Source organism: Geotrypetes seraphini, chromosome 10 (genome assembly GCF_902459505.1).
Source record: "Geotrypetes seraphini chromosome 10, aGeoSer1.1, whole genome shotgun sequence".
Classification (NCBI taxonomy): Eukaryota; Metazoa; Chordata; class Amphibia; order Gymnophiona; family Dermophiidae; genus Geotrypetes; species Geotrypetes seraphini.
Window position 1 is genome coordinate 26,309,631 of NC_047093.1, and position 6,000 is coordinate 26,315,630.

The window sequence follows — 6,000 nt, forward strand, 5'->3', positions numbered from 1 at the left end:
GGGCACCCCCTCCTCCCGATTTTACCTTTAATTGCTCCAAAGGTTGGCGATTCACACACGCTGCCCATCTGAGGTCAGCCCAACATCTTCTCTCTACTGCGGCCCACCCCAGCGGAAACAGGAAGTTATGTTAAAGAGAGCAAGACACAGTACAGAGAAGGTAGTCCCCGAGTTACAGATGCCCGACTTAAGTATGACTCATACTTAAGAACGCGGTTGCGGCTTCATTTGATTTCACTGAGCAGTATTTCCAGTGGCACCGACTCCTACATTTCTCCTGCAGCAGATTCAGGAATGACGCATGGCCACATTAAGAACAGTGTGTGGTTGTGTGTGCTGTTCCTTAGAGGGAACACTGGGCAGTTGGTCCTTTTGTCAGCTGGGAGCAGAGGTAAGCGGCAAGAATCTTAAAATCTACAAGTTATGAGTTACATAAGAACATAAGAAGTCGCCTCTGCTGGGTCAGACCGGTGGTCCATCGCGCCCAGCAGTCCGCATCCGCGGCGGCCCATCAGGTATGAAATGTTTTCAATACCTTTTTTTCATTTTCGTCGCTCTTCTCTAGACCCTTTCAAGTATCGCCATGTCCTTTTTGAGATACGGTGACCAATACTGGACACAGTACTCCAGGTGCGGGCGCACCATTGCACGATACAGTGGCATGATGACTTTCCTTTGTCCTGGTTGTAATGCCCTTCTTAATAATTCCCAATATTCTATTGGCTTTCTTGGAGGCAGCTGCGCATTGTGCCGTTACATTCAAATCCGACTTAAGAGCAGCTGTAAAATCGTAACTCGTTCTTAACCCAGGGACTGCCTGTATATGCCTATTGTTTTGTGTTAAATTTTAATAAGTTATAGGACAAATTTTATGCTTTTATGAATCTACAAGATTTAAAAAATGTGGGATGGGTTAGAAAACTGTGGAAACGGCGAGGGGACAGTAGCAATGTGTTTGGGATGGGGTAGGGATGGAAAAGAATTTGACTGGGGATGGGATAAGAGTGGGGACCATATAACGTCTCTGCGCCCATCTCGAGCCCCACCTTCACTGATACCGATAAACTTCTCTGCCGCTAAATGTGCCCCGTATCAAGGCAGTCCAGCCAGCTGATTCCTGTGTCAATTTCACTATGCATGTTATCTGTTTAATGTTGCTTTCCTGAAGTCCATGCTCTTTTCTTTTATATTTTAAAGAGATTTTAATACATTTAAATTCAAACACAGTGGAAAAAAGAAAAAGGCAACCAGATAAAGACAGGTTGGCGCTTTCAGGAAGGAGAGAGGGTAGGGGAAAGGAGCCCACTGGGCTTCGTGCCATTAGTGTTAAAAGCTGTGAGTTTTTATTCAGCACAATCTCCTCGGGAATAAAGGGAGTGAAACCAAAGCTATGTGGCAGATAAGAAGGCAGCCTCGTATGGAGTTACTGCAGTGACCTTGAGCAGAGAGCCAGCATAAGCAGAGAAGGACACACAGAGGCCGGTGGTGACTCCCAAGGTCTCTGCCGACTTCCTCCAGACCCTTGCCCCTGCCGATCGAGATAATGAGACCTAACTGGAGACCGTGGAGCAAAAACAAACCACTGGGTTGGGGGGGCTTTTGACGGAGAAGAAGAAAGACCGGTATTATCTGCGAGGAAGATTTTAAACTAAACCTTTCAAACATCGTGACAAATCCAAAGGTTTGAACTTACCCCCCTTTTTCCAGCAATAAAGTGAAACCAGGAACACCCATGCTGCTACCTAATCGAGTACGAACACGCCTGCATAAATGTTCATCCACCCAGTGCCTGTACACGGACCATCCCTGCCATAGCCCTGGGGAGGGGGAATTAGTCACTGAAACTTCATAGATTCCCCCCCCCCACACACACACTTATGTGTCTTCTTCATATAAGATGGTTGTGATAAGATGGTTGTGATGTTTTCTGTCAGAAAAGAGATCTGGTACCTTTAATATCCTCTCTCCATTCCAGAGAGATTGGCACCACCCTTTAGGCATTAAGGAGGCCCTTAACAGCTCTGTGCCAGCTGCTGAGGAGGACAGGAGAGGCAAGGGAGGCACTTTGCAGAGTTCACTTCTTGTACGGATGTTCCCGGTGTTTATACCACTCAACGCTGCCTTTTCCCAGCCCCAGTTTACAGCACTGAACTTCAGGTTCACTATTGCGGCGTAGGTGGAAAGGAATGAAGCCCTGTGTTCCACCACCCCCACTCCAGATATTTGTCACGCTGAGCACAGACCTCGTGAAAAAATTTAGGCCTGCACAATCCCCCCCCATTTTCCCCCCCTGTCCCTTCTCCCATTCCCATCATCCCATTTAAAACCCCTAAAGCCCTTTCTCTTTTCTTGTACATACCCCTAAGTTTGTATCCCCACAGGGCAAGTGTGGGGGAGGATGCAAACTGGGGCTATAGGAGCCACAAGGTTACCTGAGAATGAAGGAGATACAGCGGCTGAGGAGCTTTGGGGGACCTCTGTTACATTTCTGCCCTGGGCCACAGTATATTTAAGACTGGCCCTCTATCCGCCAGAGCTACCATCCCATTCGCCAGGGCTCCTTCTGCTCCCACCCCATCCCTAAATACATATCCCCCAGAGCCAGTCCTTACACATTGCCCAGGGTGCCTTCTCTTAGGCACAGTCCCTCCGTACACATCTTCCAGAGCTCCCGCCTCACCCAGATATGTCCTCCAGAGCTCCCTCCTCACCTGCGGGTGCCCTGACTTCTTCCTCTCCCTATTGCCTGCAGCCCAAAAGGAGCCGGGAGTTACCAGAGCAGAGTTGATCAGTGCTGTGCTAGTGAGCCATGCAGGACAGGAGAGGAGGGGCAGCTCCTCTTTCCACCCTGGATCTGCTGCGGTCCTGCTGCCCATCTCTTTTATTTCAGTTGGCCGGGGCACTTTCAAGTCCGGCTGTTATATTGCTGGTCTTACTGAGCTGACAGTAGCGGTGGTTTCTGTCAGATCACCAACCTGAGATCTTTTTGAACTGAGGCTGTTGCAAGCCTAGAGCTGATATCTGATTTTTGGGTAGAAATTTCTATCTGACTGGGTGGGAAATACTGGAAAGCTGGCAACCCTTGAATTGATAGAATAGAACTAACCCCACCATTCTCTCACCTCAAGCCCTGAACACACGGTTTTAAACTCAGGGCACAAAACTTCAGAAGTGACATATCTAGGATGCGAAGAATCTACTTCCCCCAGTTTATAAAAATGGGAAAAATAGATATCCAGAATATTCAAGAACAAAGAGCCAGTGCCCTAGAGCCGGGATAGGCCATTCCGGTCCTCGAGAGCCACAGGCAGGTCAGGTTTTCAGGATATCCACAATGAATATATATGAGATGGATTTGCATGCCACTGCCTCCTTGAGATGCAAATCTATCTCATGCATATTTTTTGTGGATATCCTGAAAACCTGACCTGCCTGTGGCTCTCGAGGACCGGAATTGCCAACCCCTGCCTAGAGGAATATTTTATCCTGTGTCTCCCAAAGCCCTCTTCCTCCTCAATCCAATATCCCACTGCTCTTTTTCTTCTCCCCCAATAGTCCAGCCTCTGCCAGTCTCTGCCCCCTCCTCCATCAGAAATCTCCCCTCTCTTCTGTTCCCTCAGCAATCCAGTATCTGTCCCATAGTCCAGCATCTTTTGTTCTCCCTGCCTGGTGATCCAGCATCTCCCCTTTCTCCTCATTGTTCCTTGCTATTGTATTAGTAGAACAACCAGTTAAGCCAGTAACAAAACAGCAAGGGAGCACGGGACCTTGGCACATCCCCACCCACTCCACAACAGGAAATCTGTTTCAGAATAGGTGGGGACATGGTAGGCCTTCAGCACATTCGCGCTTCCTTGTTTAGCTGCCTGCCTGCTTGCTTCATCTCCCCTGCCGTTGTGAGGGTTATTTTGTCACCCCCAAATCTTGGTACTCTAGGCAACTGCCTATTTCTCCCAATGGAAGCACCAGCCCTGACAACCCACTCTGAAGATGAATGCCAGGATTCCTCTATGATGGAATTTATAGCAGTATCCTTGGAAAAATCTGCATTCATATCCCCATCTCCATCTCTACATTCATACAATTTCAGCAGTAAAATGGAGGAGAGAGCTAAAAATTAGAGAATGACCCAGGGACAAATTTCTCCCCCGACCCCACAGGAACTCAATTTCCCCATCCCCCGCAAGTTTTGTCACTGTCCCTGTGCCATTCCTGTAAGCTCTGCCTTAACCGCACAAGTCTCGAACACTTATGATTTTAAAAGTGTTTGAGGTTTCTGCAGATGAGGACGGAGCTTAGGCATTGGTGGAATGAGGCATTATGACATCACAATCTGAGCTCTAGAATGTTGCTACTTAGGATTTTGAAGTGTTTGAGGCTTGTGCAGATGAGGATGGAGCTTAGGCATTGGTGGAATGAGGCATTATGACATCACAATCTGAGCTCTAGAATGTTGCTACTTAGGATTTTGAAGTGTTTGAGGCTTGTGCAGATGAGGACAGAGCTTGCAGGAATGGGGCAGGGACAGGAAAAGAACCCGCCGGGACGGGAAAATGAGTTCCTTCAAGGACGGGGAGCAATTTGTCTCCGTGTCATTCTCTACTAAAAATCACACCCTCCCTCAGTGGGATAATGTTAGGGTAGCTCTCGCCTCTTTTTATGGAGATTCCTGTCTCTGCTCTGATGGCAAACTCCAGGATCCAGAGATACAGGCAGAGAGCCCTGGGAGGAGAAGGGAGCAAAGGGGTTCATAGGGATAGTTTGCTCACTTTTGCGGGCAAATGGAAGGAAGGCATCTTGGCAGGGGGGAGGGAGTGGGAGACTAATTCAGCATTAGCACCTGCAACATTTGGGAGTGGGGTGCTGTCCCCCTCCCCCCCCCCCCCCCCGGTCCATGCACAGTACTCCTATATGTAGGGAATGGTCAAACAACAGCATCAGGAGTGGGAAAACCTTGGGACCTGCATCACAGGGCCAGTGAACACAGACTCTAGGACCAGCATCGACACCACTGATACTAAGGAAGAGAGTCTATTGCCAGACACCGGTGATATAACTGGGGAGAAACTCTGAAACCAGCACCCGGGGGACAGTCTAGGACTGGTATTACTAGAAGACGGAGCCCCAAATTAGACAAACAATATACCAAGGGAGAAAGTCCAAGACTGGGACTTACGATACTGAGGGTTGGGAGTCCAGGACAGAGCCGTGCTAGAGAGCTGTCGTTAGTAGCACCAGTGACATTGAGCGGAGGAATTCCAAGAGACACCACTACTCGCTGCGGAGAAGGAGCTCTTACCTCTAGGCTTGCAGCTGACAGCAGTTCCTAGGTGCCCCCGGGGAGCTGCAGTGCGGAAGCGTCCAGAGCAGGAACAGCACCGCTGTCGGAGCAGCTGCAAAAACCGGCTGGGCAAGTGCAAGTGGCTCAGTTTAACCGGTTCAGTGCTGGAGCAGGCTCCCCCAGGGAGGCTCCTCCGAGTTAGCACGTGCCTTTTGGCCAGCACGGGGAAAGGGCTCGGAGGCTTCTGCTGAGCTGGACTGCTGGCAAGCTCCACTTACCGTGCGGCAGGGAGTGGAACCGGATCCTGGTGTCGGACTGGATCCAATTGCAGGGTTTCAGCTAGTGTCGTTCTGCCAATGGCAGGCATAGGTTAAAGGTACAAAATCAGTCCAGCTTTGTGACAGAACTTTCTTCCAAAAACAATAGGACTGTCTTTACAGCATTTATCCGATCTGTTCTCCAAGTTTTGTGGCCAGCATTTACTCTCTTGAGGCAGACTCCGAGATGTGCATTAATCTTTGGGCTAATTGATGTTTCCTGTTACTGTACCAGGAAACCATCTACAGAATCAGCCTGAACGAGTCTGTCCAGTTCCAAGATTTCGTGGATGATATAACGTTTGGATGAGAATGCCAGCGATATGAGGAAGGACTTCTCAGACTGCGGTCATGCCACATGGGCTCTGATCTTACGAATGCTCGTTAAGGAAGTCATGTCCT

At 49.1% G+C, this 6,000-nt stretch overlaps 1 protein-coding gene across 7 annotated transcripts in view; it reads right to left on the reverse strand.

Moving 5' to 3' along the window:
• EPN3 (epsin 3) overlaps window positions 1–5,415 on the reverse strand; it is a 48,033-nt gene extending 42,618 nt beyond the window's left edge. For 3 of the 7 annotated variants that reach the window (XM_033960167.1, XM_033960166.1, XM_033960160.1), the window contains exon 1: window positions 2,712–2,825. The gene's annotated coding sequence lies outside the window, so the exon portion shown is untranslated. Of the gene's footprint in view, window positions 1–1,950; window positions 2,161–2,612; window positions 2,826–5,176 lie in introns of those variants that run through there. The other 4 variants (XM_033960161.1, XM_033960165.1, XM_033960162.1 and 1 more) reach the window with 4 other exon arrangements.
• Window positions 5,416–6,000: the final 585 nt, after the last annotated feature.